Source organism: Moschus berezovskii, chromosome 19, assembly GCF_049115385.1.
Source record: "Moschus berezovskii isolate FMDL1 chromosome 19, NW_MosBer_1.0, whole genome shotgun sequence".
NCBI lineage: Eukaryota > Metazoa > Chordata > Mammalia > Artiodactyla > Moschidae > Moschus > Moschus berezovskii.
Genome location: NC_142478.1, coordinates 28,121,588 through 28,139,081, shown reverse-complemented (window position 1 = coordinate 28,139,081; position 17,494 = coordinate 28,121,588). Strand labels below are relative to the sequence as shown.

The following is a 17,494-nucleotide window of genomic DNA, read 5'->3' as shown; positions in this document are numbered from 1 at the left end:
CCCCCATTCTCTTTCTTTCCTGCTAGGAACAGGTGTGCTCTGTTTTACTCTTCCTTTACACTTGGTGGGGGCATCGTCTATGTCATAAGAGCCTTATCCTTCCCCGAGTTGAATTCATCTCTCTCATTCCTTGAAATAAAAAAAAGAAAAATCACTGAGCAGATAGACGGTAAAACCTTAGCTAGTAAACTAAGATGATTACTTGAGAATATTTTAATGCCACTATAAAATTACCAGTAATTAATGAATAAGATCACAAGCAAGTAAGAAAAAGTAAGTTTTTTTTTTATGAGGATCTATAGCTAAGACAATCTTTAGATGGTCTTTGTTATACAAAAAGTTGAAGACACAGTACCTAACCTCATGTCTCAAGTATATAGCAAAACAGTCATGAAAAGGATAAATATACAACCCTTAGATGGCACCTATCATGTTAAATTGACACAAAATGTTGAATGATATTCAAAGGGGTCCTAAAATAAGTTCCGATTTACTTTAATATAGAGTAGAATTTGAGTTTCTTTGGATTAGATAATATTGCAATTGATTACCGATATTCATTCTATTAAAGACTATATTGGATACCTACCTTTCATCAGGAAAGTACAAGAAAATGGTATACAAGTGATCTCATTTGGTCCTGAAGGTTTGTGAAGATGGGTGCCATTTTGAAATGATTTGGAGGAACACTGATATAGAAGGAATCTGAAGGAAAGACTGAAATGAGGGGCTTGGAGAAGACCTGGGTATATCTAGGCATCAGGTAACAAGAACAAGTGGTACAGAGGACAACAGCAATGAGTTTGAGAAGTATTTGAATGCTGTAGTAGCTGAAGTGTAAAGAATGATGGACAGCAGTGTGAGCCACAGCTGTGACTGAAGCCTACATGTTTCTGGGTTGTGTGGCCCTGGAGAATTTCTTCAACCTGTTTTACTTAAAACTGAGAATAAAAGTAAATGACTGATAGGTCCATTGTCATGATTAAAAAACATTTAATGAGAAAATTTAAACATAATATAACATCTAGAAAATTGTAAAGGCTCAAAATGCTTTAAGTATTGATAATAATAAGTGATTCAATGGAAATAAAAAGGGAAATGAATCTTTGGATCCACAGTGAAGGCACTATGAAAATATTGATATTATCATGAGTCATGAGGAATCATGAAGATTAAACAAGTAAACTTTTGAGATGGAAGTGCACAAAATGGCAGCCTGAATAATCATCCCCCTACTCTGGGTCAACTCTCAGACCAGAAATGTGTTTTTGAGGCATTATTCCCAGGTGGCAGTACTGGTAAAGAGAACCCCTGCCAATGCAGGGGATCCAAGAGATACAGGTTTGATCTCTGAGTCTGGACGATCCCCTGGAGGAGGGCATGGCAACCCGCTTCAGTATTCGTGCCCAGGAAATCCCATGGACAGAGGAGCCTGGCTGGCTACAGTTCATAGGATCACATAGTCGGACACAACTGAAGTGACTGAGCACGCAGGCCCTGGCATGCCTATTTATTCGCTTTCACTCTCCCCTAGAACAGGGATGAACATGGCCTTCCGATCTTCGATTGTGTGTTAACTCTCTTGGAAAGTAAATTTGCCAAAGCATTATAGTTTGCTGTCAGGACAGTACAAAGAGAACAAGAAGGAAGTAGCTTTTATAAAAAAGCTTTAAATGGATGTATTGACTAATTCTAGTTAATTTTAGATCACTTTGCAAAGAAATAGCCTTGATTCTTCCCTTCATATACTGACATTGTTATATACCTGTAGAAAATATCCCTCCGAAAAAGACGTCAACTTATCTTTGCCTCCTTCAGTTATTATATAATCCAGAACATTTTGCAAAAGACTATCTATAGGTTTTTTCTGACAAAAACATCACCCTTTGAGTCTGGAAAATTCTCTTAAGCATGGGATTTAGATGGGAGATTTTACCTTAGAATCCTCTGCTGTCTTGGATGTAAGTAGAAGCTTGGAAGCTAAGGTAGTCATATCAGCTCCTCTGCTAAACACAGGTGTTTAGCCCAGTCCTGAACATTTGACTCAAACTGGACTGCTCTGCCTTCTTTCCCAGGGTAGTGACCTGTACGTCCTCCCTGGTAATAGAGATATGAGGAAATAGAGTTTTTGATAGTCCCAGTATGTGCTGTGTTGAAGAAGGTGGCCAGCATCAAAAAGAAGGAAGGTCTAGAAATGACAAAGGAAAGTTCCGTTCCGTTGCTCAGTCGTGTCCGACTCTTTGCGACGCCGTGGACTGTAGCCTACCAGGCTCCTCTGTCCATGGGATTCTCCAGGCAAGAATACTGGAGTGGGTTACCATTTCCTTCTCCAGGGGATCGTCCCGACCCAGGGATCGAACCCGGGTCTCCCGCATTGGAGGCAGACGCTTTAAACTCTGAGCCAAAGGAGAGTAGTAAGTGCCAAAAGGCATGGGGAACTGGGAGAGAGAGATGCAGGAGAGAACGAGGAACAGAATTATGGAAGAAGGAAGGAGGGAAGGAAGGAAAGAAGGGTGGAGGTGGTTCTGTGAAATGCCCTTTTTGTTTGCTCGAGGATGTATCAGATTAATTTTATCCCATTTGTAGGTGAATAAAAACATTTTCAAAATTATGTCTGTTTTCTGGACTTTATATTCCCACAGTGTCCATGATGATTTTTTAAATGATGATATAGCTAATATCTTTGTCAGAGATAATACACTACTTTTTTCAAATTAAATTCTTTAGTTACCAAGAATTACTAGGCTCTGCTAAAGCTGAAACTCCAATACTTTGGCCACCTCATGCGACGAGTTGACTCACTGGAAAAGATTGGGGGCGGGAGGAGAAGGGGACGATGGAGAATGAGATGGCTGGATGGCATCACCGACTCTGTGGACATGAGTTTGAGTGTACTCCGGGAGTTGGTGATGGACAGGGAGGCCTGGCGTGCTGTGATTCATGGGGTCGCGGAGAGTTGGACACGACTGAGCGACTGAACTGAACTGAACTGAACTGATATCAAATACAGACTGAATATTTATCATGTGAATAAAAAATTATTCACCTCAAACCACTGACGTGGGATCTGCATTTGAAAACAAGTTGAAATAAGGATATTGCAGAAATTTTTCTCTCTCTCCTTATATAAATCATAGCCTTTCTTAATATTTTCTAAGTAACTTTTCTACACTTTGTGTCTTATATTCTGAGTCTAACTTCTGAAATTTCATATTAGCAAGATAATTTAAGTGTTTATACAGACTATCATCACCTTATTTCTGAGATTTTCAAATTAAACAGTGCTCTGTAATAATGAATCATGCAGTACAGTAAATTACTAGCCTACAGATGAATCTCATTGTGTTAGAAAAAATAGTGAACAAATGAGCAAATGTATATGTTTTACTATTTTATCAGCTCTGTTCCATTAAATACCTGATGATAGCACTTAAATTAACAAAGTTTTAAAATGTTAAAATGTTGTGATGTTACTATGAAAAAGATATCAAATAGCTTGTTTTCTACTATAATTGTAATTTTATCACCTGGTATATTATTTTTTAATAAGAACTAACAAAAGAAAAAAAAGTTAAAAAGCTGCCTGTAACTTTCATATATTGAAAAATATTATTGGTGATCATTCTTAGCTTGTGATTTTGGGAAAGATGAAAATATGTTTCTGTTATTACAGGTGATACTATTGTTATTAGAAGTGAGTTAATTCTTACAAATGAAGCATAGGTTGATAACTTAGCTAAGTACTTCTTATTTGATTAAAATGTCACTTTCTTACTTTTCTCTTTGCTTTACTTTTTTAAAATTTATTTTTTTCTTTCGCTGATCCAGGCCCCACTCTTCCTCCTTTCTTCACTTCCTGCTTCCCTCCTTTTTCCCATTCCTTTTTTCCCCCTCACACCAGGTACTGAGTGTTTGTTCTGTGGTTAAGACTCTGCTAGGAGAAGGGAACAAGTAAATAAGAAATCATAGAACAGGACAAGTTCTCTTACAAGAGTAGGGACTTGGTCATAAGGTAGCATAAACTCACCTGTGAAATGTTCAAAACGGACCATGTTGGAAGTCAGAAAACATGATCCAAAGAAGGAAAATTTAAACTGATGATTCAGTTCAGTTCAGCCCGACTCTTTGTGACCCCATGAATCACAGCACGCCAGGCCTCCCTGTCCATCACCAACTCCTGGAGTTCACTCAAACTCAACTCCATTGAGTCGGTGATGCCATCCAGCCATCTCATTCTCTGTCATCCCCTTCTCCTCCCACCCCCAATCCCTCCCAGCATCAGAGTCTTTTCCAGTGAGTCAACTCTTTGCATGAGGTGGCCAAAGTATTGGAGCTTCAGGTTCAGTATCAGTCCTTCCAATGAACACCCAGGACTGATCTCCTTTAGGATGGACTGGTTGGATCTCCTTGCAGTCCAAGGGACTCTCAAGAGTCTTCTCCGGCACCACAGTTTAAAAGCATCAATTCTTCAGCACTCAGTTTTCTTTATAGTCCAACTCTCACATTTATACATGACCACTGGAAAAACCATAGCCTGGACTAGACAGACCTTTGTTGGCAAAGTAATGTCTCTGCTTTTTAATATGCTATCTAGGTTGGTCATAGCTTTCCTTCCAAGGAGTAAGCATCTTTTAATTTCATGGCTGCAATCAGCATCCGCAGTGATTTCGGAGCCCAAAAAAATAAAGTCTGACACTGTTTCCACTGTTTCCCCATCTGTTTGCCATGAAGTGATGGGACCAGATGCCATGATCTTTGTTTTCTGAATGTTGAGCTTCAAGCCAACCTTTTCACTCTCCTCTTTTACTTTCATCAAGAGGCTTTTTAATTCCTCTTCACTTTCTGACATAAGGGTGATGATTATTAGTGTATGTCAAAGAAAGGAAGGTGAATGTGAGGAAAAATATTTCCTGGAAAGAAAAAAGCATGCTCAAAGGTAAAGAGGTGAACATAATGAATGTGACACTTTAATGGTACTGAAAATAATTTAGAAATATACTTAGCATGCTACACTGGTTCCTGACTATGGGTGACTTGTAAATCAAGACATTTGGGTTAAATCGCAATAATTAAAGGGATTAAATAAGAGTGGTATAATAAGCTTGGTGACTGGGTGAAGGATGGATTAAATGCTGGATTGAACAATTTGAGGTTGTTTCTGTAAGGTAGGTGAGATAGGCTGAAATAGGACAGCAACAACAGACTCTGAGAATACTAAATAACATTTGAAAAAATTGGGGATGTGAAATCAATAAAAATTAATAACTATGAAGAACTAAGAACCTGGAGACAGTGATTCCAAATTTTATACCTTAAGGAACAGTGACTTTTGCCATCATAAGTTTTGAAGGTAAAATGATCCATACAGGTATATGGGGATGTGAAAGTAGACATTTAATAACATTTAGAAAGAAGATAAATATTTTACAGAGCATAGAGATAAATGAACACCCTATGTATGTCTGGAGAGGCAGGATACAGAAGACTAAGGGCCAAGGCTAAGGATGAGAAGGGTCAGCAGTGTTTGTTCTCAGTAAATATTTTGTCACATGTTTTGTTTTTCTCTGAAAATGACAAGTTTATGTTGCCTATGTTCTAGAGTTAAGTTCAAAGTTTAGTGCTTATTAATCTGTATCAATAAGCAAGTGAAATACAAAGCCATATTAAGATATTAGTGGAAAAAAGACTGTGAAGCTGGGAAAGGTTGAGAGTAGGAGGAAAAGGGGATGACAGAGGACGAGATGGTTAGATGCATCACCAACTCAATGGACATGAGTTTGAGCAAGCTCCAGGAGATGGTGAAGGACAGGTAAGCCTGGCATGCTGCAGTCTATGGGGGTAGCAAAGAGCTGGACAAGACTGCGTGGCTAAACAACAACAAATAGTACTAGGCACTCGAGTTGAAGTTATGTCACTGAACAAGTGACAGCCACTGGAACACTTGTCCAAGAACAAGAAAACCAGTGTACAGAACTGAAAATGCTATCAGATATTATTAGAGTTGGAAGAAACCATACAGGGGAAACAGTCAGCCTCTTCTATCCACACCCAGAACCTCTTCAGAACTGTGACAGATAGCTAGCTGGTTTGTATATTATTTCTTGAAACTACGATCTCCTATATCCAAGACTCTGATTACAAAGTAGGAACTCCACCTGAAAACATGTGAATGTGATTTGGTGAAATTGGATTTTGATAAGCTCATATTGACTATTGAATCAACTAAGGAAATACTAAAATTACTACGAAACAAGGAAGAGAGAGAATATAAATGCCCAAATTTAAAATGGACTTTCCTTCAGAAGGCAACCATGTTTCCAGTAATAGTTAAGTTGCATAATGCAATGCTGAATTTCATATTTACTTTTAGCTTAGTCTGTGTAGAATATTGAACATAATTCAGTTCAGTTCAGTCACTCAGTCGTGTCCGACTCTCCGCGACCCCATGAATCACAGCACGCCAGGCCTCCCTGTCTATCACCAACTCCCGGAGTTCACTCAAACTCATGTCCACAGAGTTGGTGATGCCATCCAGCCATCTCATTCTCCGTCGTCCCCTTCTCCTCCCACCCCCAACCTTTCCCAGCATCAGAGTCTTTGCCAGTGAGTCAACTCTTAGCATGAGGTGGCCAAAGTATTGGAGTTTCAGCTTTAGCATCAGTCCCTGCAATGAACATCCAGGATTGATCTCCTTTAGAATGGACTGGTTGGATCTCCTTGCAGTCCAAGGGATGCTCAAGAGTCTTCTCCAACACCACAGTTCAAAAGCATTGATTCTTCGGCGATCAGCTTTCTTCACAGTCCAACTCTCACTTCCATACATGACCACGGGAAAAACAATTGCCTTGACTAGACAGACCTTTGTTGGCAAAGTAATGTCTCTGCTTTTTAATATACTATCAAGGTTGGTCATAACTTTCCTTCCAAGGAGCAAGCGTCTTTTAATTTCATGGCTGCAATCAGCATCTTCAGTGATTTTGGAGCCCCAAAAAATAAAGTCTGACACTGTTTCCATTGTTTTTCCATCTATTTCCCATGAAGTGATGGGACCAGATGCCATGATCTTTGTTTTCTGAATGTTGAGCTTCAAGCCAACCTTTTCACTCTCCTCTTTCACTTTCATCAAGAGGCTTTTGAGTTCCTCTTCACTTTCTGCCATAAGGGTAGTGTCATCTGCATATCTGAGGTTATTGATATTTCTCCCAGCAATCTTGACTTAAGAAAATTAGAGATTCCAAGGGAACATTTCATGCAAAGATGGGCTCGATAAAGGACAGAAATGGTATGGACCTAACAGAAGCAGAAGATATTAAGAAGAGGTGGCAGGAATACACAGAAGAACTGTACAAAAAAGATCTTCACAACCAAGATAGTCACGATAACGTGATCACTGACCTAGAGCCAGACATCTTGGAATGTGAAGTCAAGTGGGCCTTAGAAAGCATCACTATGAACAAAGCTAGTGGTGGTGATGGAATTCCAGTTGAGCTATTTCAAGTCTTGAAAGATGATGCTGTGAAAGTGCTGCACTCAATATGCCAGCAGATTTGGAAAACTCAGCAGTGGCCACAGGACTGGAAGAGGTCAGTCTTCATTCCAATCCCAAAGAAAGGCAATACCAAAGAATGCTCAAACTACCGCACAATTGCACTCATCTCACACACTAGTAAAGTCATGCTCAAAATTCTCCAAACCAGGCTTCAGCAGTATATAAACCGTGAACTCCCAGATGTTCAAGCAGGTTTTAGAAAAGGCAGAGGCACCAGAGATCAACTTGCCAACATCCGCTGGATCATGGAGAAAGCAAGAGAGTTTCAGAAAAGCATCTATTTCTGCTTCATTGACTATGCCAAAACCTTTGACTGTGTCGATCACAATAAACTGTGGAACATTCTGAGAGAGATGGGAATCCCAGACCACCTGACCTGCCTCTTGAGAAACCTGTATGCAGATCAGGAAGCAACAGTCAGAACTGTACATGGAACAACAGAGTGGTTCCAAATAGGAAAAGGTGTACGTCAAGGCTGTATATTGTCACCCTGCTTATTTAACTTATATGCAGAGTACACCATGAGGAACGCTGGGCTGGAAGAAGCACAAGCTGGAGTCAAGATTGAACATAATTATGTTGTATTTAATATGGAACACTGAATATTCTACATTATATAACTCCACATAATAATTTAGAAGTCTATAACATGCCTAAATCTGTATTAATATATGCACATTTGAATGTATCTGCAAATCAGAAATTTTCAGTAAACTCTTTTGACATTTCAAATAATTTAATATAGAATAATACTATTGGTCAACCATCAAGAAATTTGCTTACTAAATTACTAAAAAAATTTATAATAAAATATGCCTTCCTTAAAAGGAAATCTCCTTGCCTGTTAAATTGCATCATGATAAGTCTCCATAAGTACTTTTAGTGTTTTTACACTTTTCATGTAAAGTATTTTAAAACAAATGCTTTCAACCTATTTCCTGCTGGCTGTTATATTTCGTTTACATCTGGCTCTTCAGTGTTGAGGGTATACAAATAAAATATTGAAATCTGTAACTTTATATGTTGAGTATTATTTAATATTTTGGCTATGAACATGAATGAAAGCTTACAATCTTGTATATTAATATTAAATTCATATTGTGTGAACAGAAAAGTAATTATCACATATATATATCTAATTTGTTCATAGTTTGCAGTTTAATTAGGTGTGCAGTATAATTTATTGGTCACTGTATACAAAAACATATAAGAAGTAAAAAGTATAAAAGATGCTTTTGAAATGTTCACTAGTTTAACATTACCCCTTTTATTTCACTGACATCAATATTTCAGCTTCACTTCATATATCTAGATTATACAGAAAATAGAATAAACTGGTTGGAAGTAGGGATGAAAAACAAAAAAATATCTGGGTTTAATCAATGACTCTGGTACATCATTTAAGAAATGATTATAGGAATGATTAAGCAATTTTACTCATTCGGTCCTGTAGAATGTTCATATATTTACAAATTTAAACTCAAATAATTTTTTCCATTTTGATAGACAGCTGTACTTCATAGCCACTATGGTAATGAGTGTGGTCATGTCCTTAACTAACATTTAAAAGCTGTATCAGCTATAATATAATAATTAATTCATGGTATATATAGATTTATTGAATAAGAAAGTTGATTATATTGTTATGTTATGTATCAGTTCAGTTCAGTTCAGTTGCTGAGTCGTGTCCGACTTTTTGCGACCACATGACACAGTATGCCAGGCCTCCCTGTCCATCACCAACTCCCAGAATTCACTCAAACTCATGTCCATCGAGTCGCTGATGCCATCCAGCCTTCTGATTCTCTGTCGTCCCCTTTTTTCCCGCCCCCAATCCCTCCCAGCATCAGAGTCTTTTCCAGTGAGTCAACTCGTTGCGTGAGGTGGCCAAAGTATTGCAGTTTCAGCTTTAGCATCAGTCCTTCCAATGAACATCCAGGATTGATCTCCTTTAGAATGGACTGGTTGGATCTCCTTGCAGTCCAAGGGACTCTCAAGAGTCTTCTCCAGCACCACAGTTCAAAAGCATCAATTCTTCGGTGATCAGCTTTCTTCACAGTCCAACTCTCACATCCATACATGACCACTGGAAAAACCATAGCCTTGACAAGATGGACCTTGGTTGGCAAAGTAATGTCTCTGCTTTTTGATATGCTATCTAGGTTGGTCATAACTTTCCTTCCAAGGAGTAAGCGTCTTTTAATTTCATGGCTGCAGTCAGCATCCGCAGTGATTTTGGAGCCCCAAAAAATAAAGTCTGACACTGTTTCCACTGTTTTTCCATCTATTTCCCATGAAGTGATGGGACCAGATGCCATGATCTTTGTTTTCTGAATGTTGAGCTTCAAGCCAACATTTTCACTCTCCTCTTTCACTTTCATCAAGAGGCTTTTTAATTCCTCTTCACTTTCTGCCATCAGAGAAGGCAATGGCATCCCACTCCAGTACTCTTGCCAGGAAAATCCCATGGACGGAGGAGCCTGATAGGCTGCAGTCCATGGGATCGCTAAGAGTCGGACACGACTGAGCGACTTCACTTTCACTTTCATGCATTGGAGAAGGAATTGGCAACCCACTCCAGTGTTCTTCCCTGGAGAATCCCGGGGATGGCGGAGCCTGGTGGGCTGCTGTCTATGGGGTCGCACAGAGTCAGACACAACTGAAGCGACTTAGCAGCAGCAGCACTTTCTGCCATAAGGGTGGTGTCATCTGCATATCTGAGGTTATTGATATTTCTCCTGGCAATCTCGATTCCAGCTTGTGTTTCTTCCAGCCCAGCATTCCTCATGATGTACTCTGCATATAAGTTAAATAAGCAGGGTGACAATATACAACGTTGACATACTCCTTTTCCTATTTGGAACCAGTCTGTTGTTCCATGTCCAGTTCTAACTATTGCTTCCCGACCTGCATACAAGTTTCTCAAGAGGCAGGTCAGGTGGTCTGGTATTCCCATCTCTTTCAGAATTTTCCACAGTTTATTGTGATCGGCACAGTCAAAGGTTTTGGCATAGTCAATGAAGCAGAAATAGATGTTTTTCTGGAACTCTCTTGCTTTCTCCATGATCCAGCGGATGTTGGCAAGTTGATCTCTGGTGCCTCTGCCTTTTCTAAAACCTGCTTGAACATCTGGGAGTTCACAGTTCACATATTGCTGAAGCCTGGCTTGGAGAATTTTGAGCATGACTTTACTAGTGTGTGAGATGAGTGCAATTGTGCAGTAGTTTGAGCATTCTTTGGTATTGCCTTACTTTGGGATTGGAATGAAGACTGACCTTTTCCAGTTCTGTGGCCCCTGCTGAGTTTTCCAAATTTGCTGGCATATTGAGTGAAGCACTTTCACAGCATCATCTTTCAGGATTTGAAATAGCTCAACTGGAATTCCATCACCTCCACTAGCTTTGTTCGTAGTGATGCTTTCTAAGGTCCACTTGACTTCACATTCCAAGATGTCTGGCTCTAGGTCAGTGATCACGCCGTACTGATTATCTTGGTCGTGAAGATCTTTTGTGTACAGTTTTTCTGTGTATTCTTGCCACCTCTTCTTAATATCTTAATATCTTCTGCTTCTATTAGGTCCATACCATTTCTGTCCTTTATCGAGCCCATCTTTGCATGAAATTTTCCCTTGGTGTCTCTAATTTTCTTGAAGAGATCTCTTGTTTTTCCTATTCTGTTGTTTTCCTCTATTTCTTTTCATTGATTGCTGAGGAAGGCTTTCTTATCTCTCCTTGCTACTCTTTAGAACTCTGCATTCAGATGCTTATATCTGTCCTTTTCTGCTTTGCTTCTGGCTTCTCTTCACAGCTATTTGTAAGGCCTCCTCAGACAGCCATTTCGCTCTTTTGCATTTCTTTTCCATGGGGATGGTCTGTCTCCGTGTACAATGTCACGAACCTCCGTCCAGAGTTCATCAGGCACTCTATCTATCAGATGTAGTCCCTTAAATCTATTTCTCACTTCCACTGTAGAATCATAAGGGATTTGATTCAGGTCATATCTGAATGGTCTAGTGGTTTTCCCTACTTTCTTCAATTTAAGTCTGAATTTGGCAATAAGGAGTTCATGATCTGAGCCACAGTCAGCTCCTGGTCTTGTTTTTGCTAACTGTATACAGCTTCTCCATCTTTGGCTGCAAAGAATATAATCAATCTGATTTCAGTGTTGACCATCTGCTGATGTCCAGGTGTAGAGTCTTCTCTTGTGTTGTTGGAAGATGGTGTTTGCTATGACCAGTGCGTTCTCTTGGCAAAACTCTATTAGCCTTTGCCCTGCTTCATTCCGTGCTCCAAGGCCAAATTTGTCTGTTACTCCAGGTGTTTCTTGACTTCCTACTTTTGCATTCTAGTCCCCTATAATGAAAAGGACATCTTTTTTGGGTGTTAGTTCTAAAAGGTCTTGTAGGTCTTCATAGAACTGTTCAACTTCGGCTTCTTCAGCATTACTGGTGGGGCATAGGCTTGGATTACTGTAACATTGAATGGTTTGCCTTGGAAACGAACAGAAATCATTCTGTCGTGTTTGAGATTTCATCCAAGTACTGCATTTCGGACTCTTTTGTTGACCATGATGGCTACTCCATTTCTTTAAGGGATTCCTGCCCACAGTAGTAGATATAATGGTCATCTGAGTTAATTCACCCATTCCAGTCCATTTGAGTTCGCTGATTCCTAGAATGTCTATGTTCACTCTTGCCATCTGTTTGACCACTTCCAATTTGCCTTGATTCATGGACCTCACATTCCAGGTTCCTATGCAATATTGGTCTTTACAGCATCAGCCCTTGCTTCTATCACCAGTCACATCCACAACTGGGTATTGGTTTTGCTTTTGCTCCATCCCTTCATTCCTTCTGGAGTTATTTCTCCACTGATCTCCAGTAGCATACTGGGCACCTACCGACCTGGGGAATTCCTCATTCAGTATCCTATCATTTGGCCTTTTGATACTCTTCATGGGGTTCTCAAGGCAAGTATACTGAAGTGGTTTGCCATTCCCTTCTCCAGTGGACCACATTCTGTCCAGTGGACCACCTCTTCACCATGACCCGCCTGTCTTGGGTGGCCCCACACGGCATGGCTTAGTTTCATTGAGTCCATTTGATCAGATCGACTAGTTTTCTGTGATTATGATTTCAGCGTGTCTGCCCTCTGATGACCCCTTGCAGTACCTACCGTCTTATATGGCTTTCTCTTACCTTGGTTGGGAAATCTCTTCACAGCTGCTCCAACAAAGCGCAGCCGCTGCACCTTACCTTGGACAAGGGGTATCTCCTCAAGGCCGCCCCTCCTGACCTTGAACGTGTAATAGTTCCTCTCGACCCTCCTGTGCTCGTGCAGCCACCACCTCTTGGACGTGGAATAGCTCCTCTCCGCCGCCACTCCTGACCTCGGTCGTTGGGTAGCTCCACTCAGCCACTGCCCACTTCTGTGCAGCTGGAGCCGGCGTCTCATGTCTGCATATTACTTCGATAGGAATTAGAGTATTATATTTAATAACATTCAGAGTTTACAGAATTCTTATTTAAAAAATATCTATTTCTTGGCCTAAATAAATCTACCTAATTTAACGTTATGAAATATATTTTATTTTCTTATCCTCATTTTACACATGAAGAAAGTAAAGATCAGGAAGTTGAAGTATCTTGCCCAATGCCACAGAATTATAAAATGGAAGGCAAGACTCCATGCATAGTTCTTTTAAATTCATATCCAGTACTATTTCAATAATTCTACTGCCTTGTTAATTAATATTTGTGAATGTCATATTAAATTTAGAAAGCAAAATTATTAATTTATTATAAATGATAATATTATCAAATGAAAAAGATTAGTAGTTAATACGGAGAAGGCAATGGCACCCCACTCCAGTACTCTTGCCTGGAAAATCCCATGGATGGAGGAGCCTGGTAAGTGGCTAAGAGTCAGACACGACTGAGCAACTTCACTTTCACTTTTCACTTTCATGCATTGGAGAAGGTAAGGGCAACCCACACCAGTGTTCTTGCCTGGAGAATCCCAGGGACGGGAGAGCCTGGTGGGCTGCCGTCTGTGGGGTCGCACAGAGTTGGACACTACTGAAGCAACTTAGCAGCAGCAGCAGCAGTAGTTAATAAATTCTTTCTTTCCCTAGCAAAGACGCACAGTTTTACTTTTAATGGCCCTGGAGTATTAGTTTTCAAGAGTTGTTGTCTTGAGGCTGTTAGTAATTTAAATTTTTGTTTTTGCATTACAGAGTGATAACTGCCAAGTCAGGCCCGTGTATTGTGTGTTGTTTGTACAATTGCTAAGTTATGTCTGACTCTTTCTGACCCCATGGGCTGCAGCATGCCAGGCTTCCCTGTCCTTTACTGTCTCTTGGAGTCCACTGAGTCTGTGATGCATCCAACATATCACCCTCTGTTGCCCCATTCTCCTCCTGCCCTCAGTCTTTCCCATCATCAGGGTCTTTTACAGTGAGTCAGCTCTTCGTATCTGGTGGCCAAAGTGTTGGGGCTTCAGCTTCAGCATCCATCCTTCCAATGAATATTCAGGGTTGATTTCCTTGAGGATTGACTGGTTTGATTTCCTTGCTGTTCAAGGGACTCTCAAGAGTGTTCTCTAGCACCACAATTTGAAAGCATCAATTTTTCATTTTAGATGGCTTGAATTTCTGTTCAAATTGCAGTTTTTTTTTAAATTATAAAATTTAATAAATGGTACAAAGCATAATGCCATAAACATCAACAGTTAAAATATCGCCAAATGAAAAAAATACTATAGAATACACAGTTGCAAAAAGCTACATTAAGTTATTTTACAACTGCCTCAAGCTGCAAAAAGAAAAAAAACAAAACCCAATGCCCTACCTAAGTCATCCCTCTCTCAAAATAATGCCATTTATATTACAAACCACGAACTCCCCATCAAAAGAAGGGAACTGCCCTTGTTAATTCATATATATATATATATATATATATATATGACTGTATCACCCTGCTACACACCTGAAACAAATACAACACCATAAATAAAACATCCGTTCCGTCGCTCAGTCGTGTCCGACTCTATGCGACCCTGTGGACTATAGCCTACCAGGCTTCTCTAGGCAAGAATTCTGGAGTGGGTTACCGTTTCCTTCTCCAGGGGATCTTCCCAACCCAGGGATCGAACCTGGGTCTTCCGCATTGGAGGCAGACGCTTTAACCTCTGAGCCACCAGGGAAGCCCATAGCACAATATAAAATAAAAATAAGTAACAGATCTTTGGGGCTTTACACTGAGTTAGAGTTCCTATCAGAGGGATAACAGCACCACAGCCGCACTGAATCCTCATAAAGGAGGCACACGAATGACTGGATTACAAGAGTTACAGATATGAGAGCTGCTTATTTCCCAGAAACTACTATGCTCACATTTTGGTCAAAATTCGTTCTTCTCTAGCCTCTGTGAATTCTTAAACACACTGTTTCGGGTTGAGATTATTCCCTGGGTGTGATGGTTAATTTCATGTTAACTTGATTTAGGGCAAGAGAGAGCGCAGGTGTTTCCAGAAGAGATTAGCATTTGAGTTGGTAGCCTGGGTAAACAATAACACCCTTACCAATACAGGTTATCATCATCCAGTCTTTTGAGCACCTGAATAGAAGAAAAAGCTAGAGTAGGGCAAGTTTTCTCTTTGGTTGAGCAGGGGCATCCATCTTATCCCAACCTTGAACACTGGCACTCTTGACTTTCAGGCCTCTGACTCAGACTGAATTATAACACTGGCTTTCCTGGATCTACAGTTTACAGGTGGTAAATCATGGAAGGTCTCAGCCTCCATAATTGCATGAGTCAATTCCTATAATAAATTCCTCCCTGTCTCTTTCTATATATGTATCCTCTTTTTGTTCTGTTTTTGTGGGGAACCCTGGCTAATATACTAACTCCTACAGTTACTGTGTGATTTAAACCTTTTTCATTGTTTCCAGAATTATTTATTGATGTTTGTTAATACTTGATTAGGTTGTTAATCTCTTGTACATTATATTAAAAATAATAGCCCCTTTACCCATTTATCCCACCTCCTATTTTATTTTTGGATTTAAGACTTATTTAAAATCATTCAATTGGATAAAAGACCTCTTAGTTTTTTAAATAAAAATGTTCAAAAAACTTTTAAAAATATTTTATATCCCACTTGTGGAAAATGCAAAATTTTATCATTAATATATGCTAACATAGGACTCAAAGTTGAGGTTCTTTTCTTTTCTCTGTGCAATGTTTTATAAATTTTAGTGGTTTTATAAGTTAATGTTTTTAGTAGTTAAATGTTGCAGAACAAAAGTGCTTCAAATGTTTTAAAGCAGTCTTTTAATTTCTGATGTTTTAAATATTTTATATAGTTTCATTAATGGAATCAGTGATTTTTTCAATTATAAATTCATACGGAAATTACACAAAAATCACTATTTCAAATATATATGTTACATTGACATAATTCTTTGTTTGAATGTCCCAAATTGATATTATGAGAAATTATGTAAAATTTCTAATTCATCAGAAGTTAAATTCATTACCTTTATAAAATTCCATCTTGTACTCACTGAAATTTATCTATATTACATCTTTAGATCAAACACATTCCCTAGAAATCTAGGTAAGAAAAAGATTAAACAAGTAACTGTGAAAAGACTAGTTACTGTATTTTACCTTTGTCATCAAACATAAGTAGCTGCTGCTACTGCTGCTAAGTCACTTCAATCATGTCCGACTCTGTGTGACCCCATAGACGGAAGCCCACCAGGCTCCCCCGTCCCTGGGATTCTCCAGGCAAGAACACCGGAGCGGGCTGCCATTTCCTTCTCCGATGAGTGAAAGTGAAGTCACTTAGTCTTGTCCGACCCTTAGCGACCCCAGGGACTGCAGCCTACCAGGCTCCTCCATCCATGGGATTTTCTAGGCAAGGGTACTGGAGTGGCTTGCCATTGCCTTCTCCGAAACGTAAGTAAAGTGATCAAAACCTTTTAATGGCCAGAAGTGGGAGAGTTTGTGGGCATTATCATTTATCTAAAATAGCTCTCTTCTGCATTATTTCTGAAGGTCAGTTTTTGGCCTTGTTTGGAATAGTTTCAAAAATTTTAAATTTAAAAGAAAATCTTAGAATGATATTTTTAAAACTTTATTTCATGCATACATTTTTCACAATGTGAAGTATAAGGAAGAACTTCAAAAGTGGGAGAAATTAATTCTAAAAAACTATTAAAAATAATATAAACTTCATTGTAAAATTAGCCATAATTATATTTATATAGTTATTTATTTTGTGTGTGTGCATGTGTGCTAAGTCACTTCAGTCACGTCCAACTCTTTGCGACCCATTGGACAGTAGCCCACCAGGCTCCTTTGTTCATGGGATTCTCCAGGCAGTAATACTGGATTGGGTTGCCATGCCCTCCTCCAGGGGATCTTCCTAACCTACGAATCGAAACTGTGTCTCCTTTGGTTCCAGCATTGCAGGGGGATTCTTTACTACTGAACCACTGGGGAAGCTGTTGAAGTGTATCCTTGAAATATATAAAGACTCAAATTAAAATGAAAGAAATTATGAACAAATTCAAGCATGTATATAATTGAAAGACTAGATGATTTAAAATCCAATAATTTCTGATATTTATCACATAGAGTTACTGATTATTAAAAAAGGCACTTTCATTTATGTAAGTTAATTCAGATAATTGCCATACTATTCGTACTTCCCACATTTATAAATGAGAAAATAAAGTAAATTAAGGCAAAGTATAGTTATGGTTCAAGATAACTGTCACAGTCAGAATTTAAACATGTGTTGTTTGTGCTGGTGTAAAAGGTTTTTGATCACTACATTGTGAGGTGGTACCTCATATTTAACTTGGTTTAGAAAAGAGAAATACTATACCAGTTGCAGAGAATGAACTGATTCATAAGATTTACTTGTAATTTGTGAC

General features: G+C 39.1%; 1 pseudogene; it reads right to left on the bottom strand.

The window, feature by feature from the left end:
- LOC148774845 (large ribosomal subunit protein bL9m-like) overlaps positions 1 to 13,002 on the bottom strand; it is a 59,844-nt pseudogene extending 46,842 nt beyond the window's left edge.
- Between the last annotated feature and the right edge of the window lie 4,492 nt (positions 13,003 to 17,494).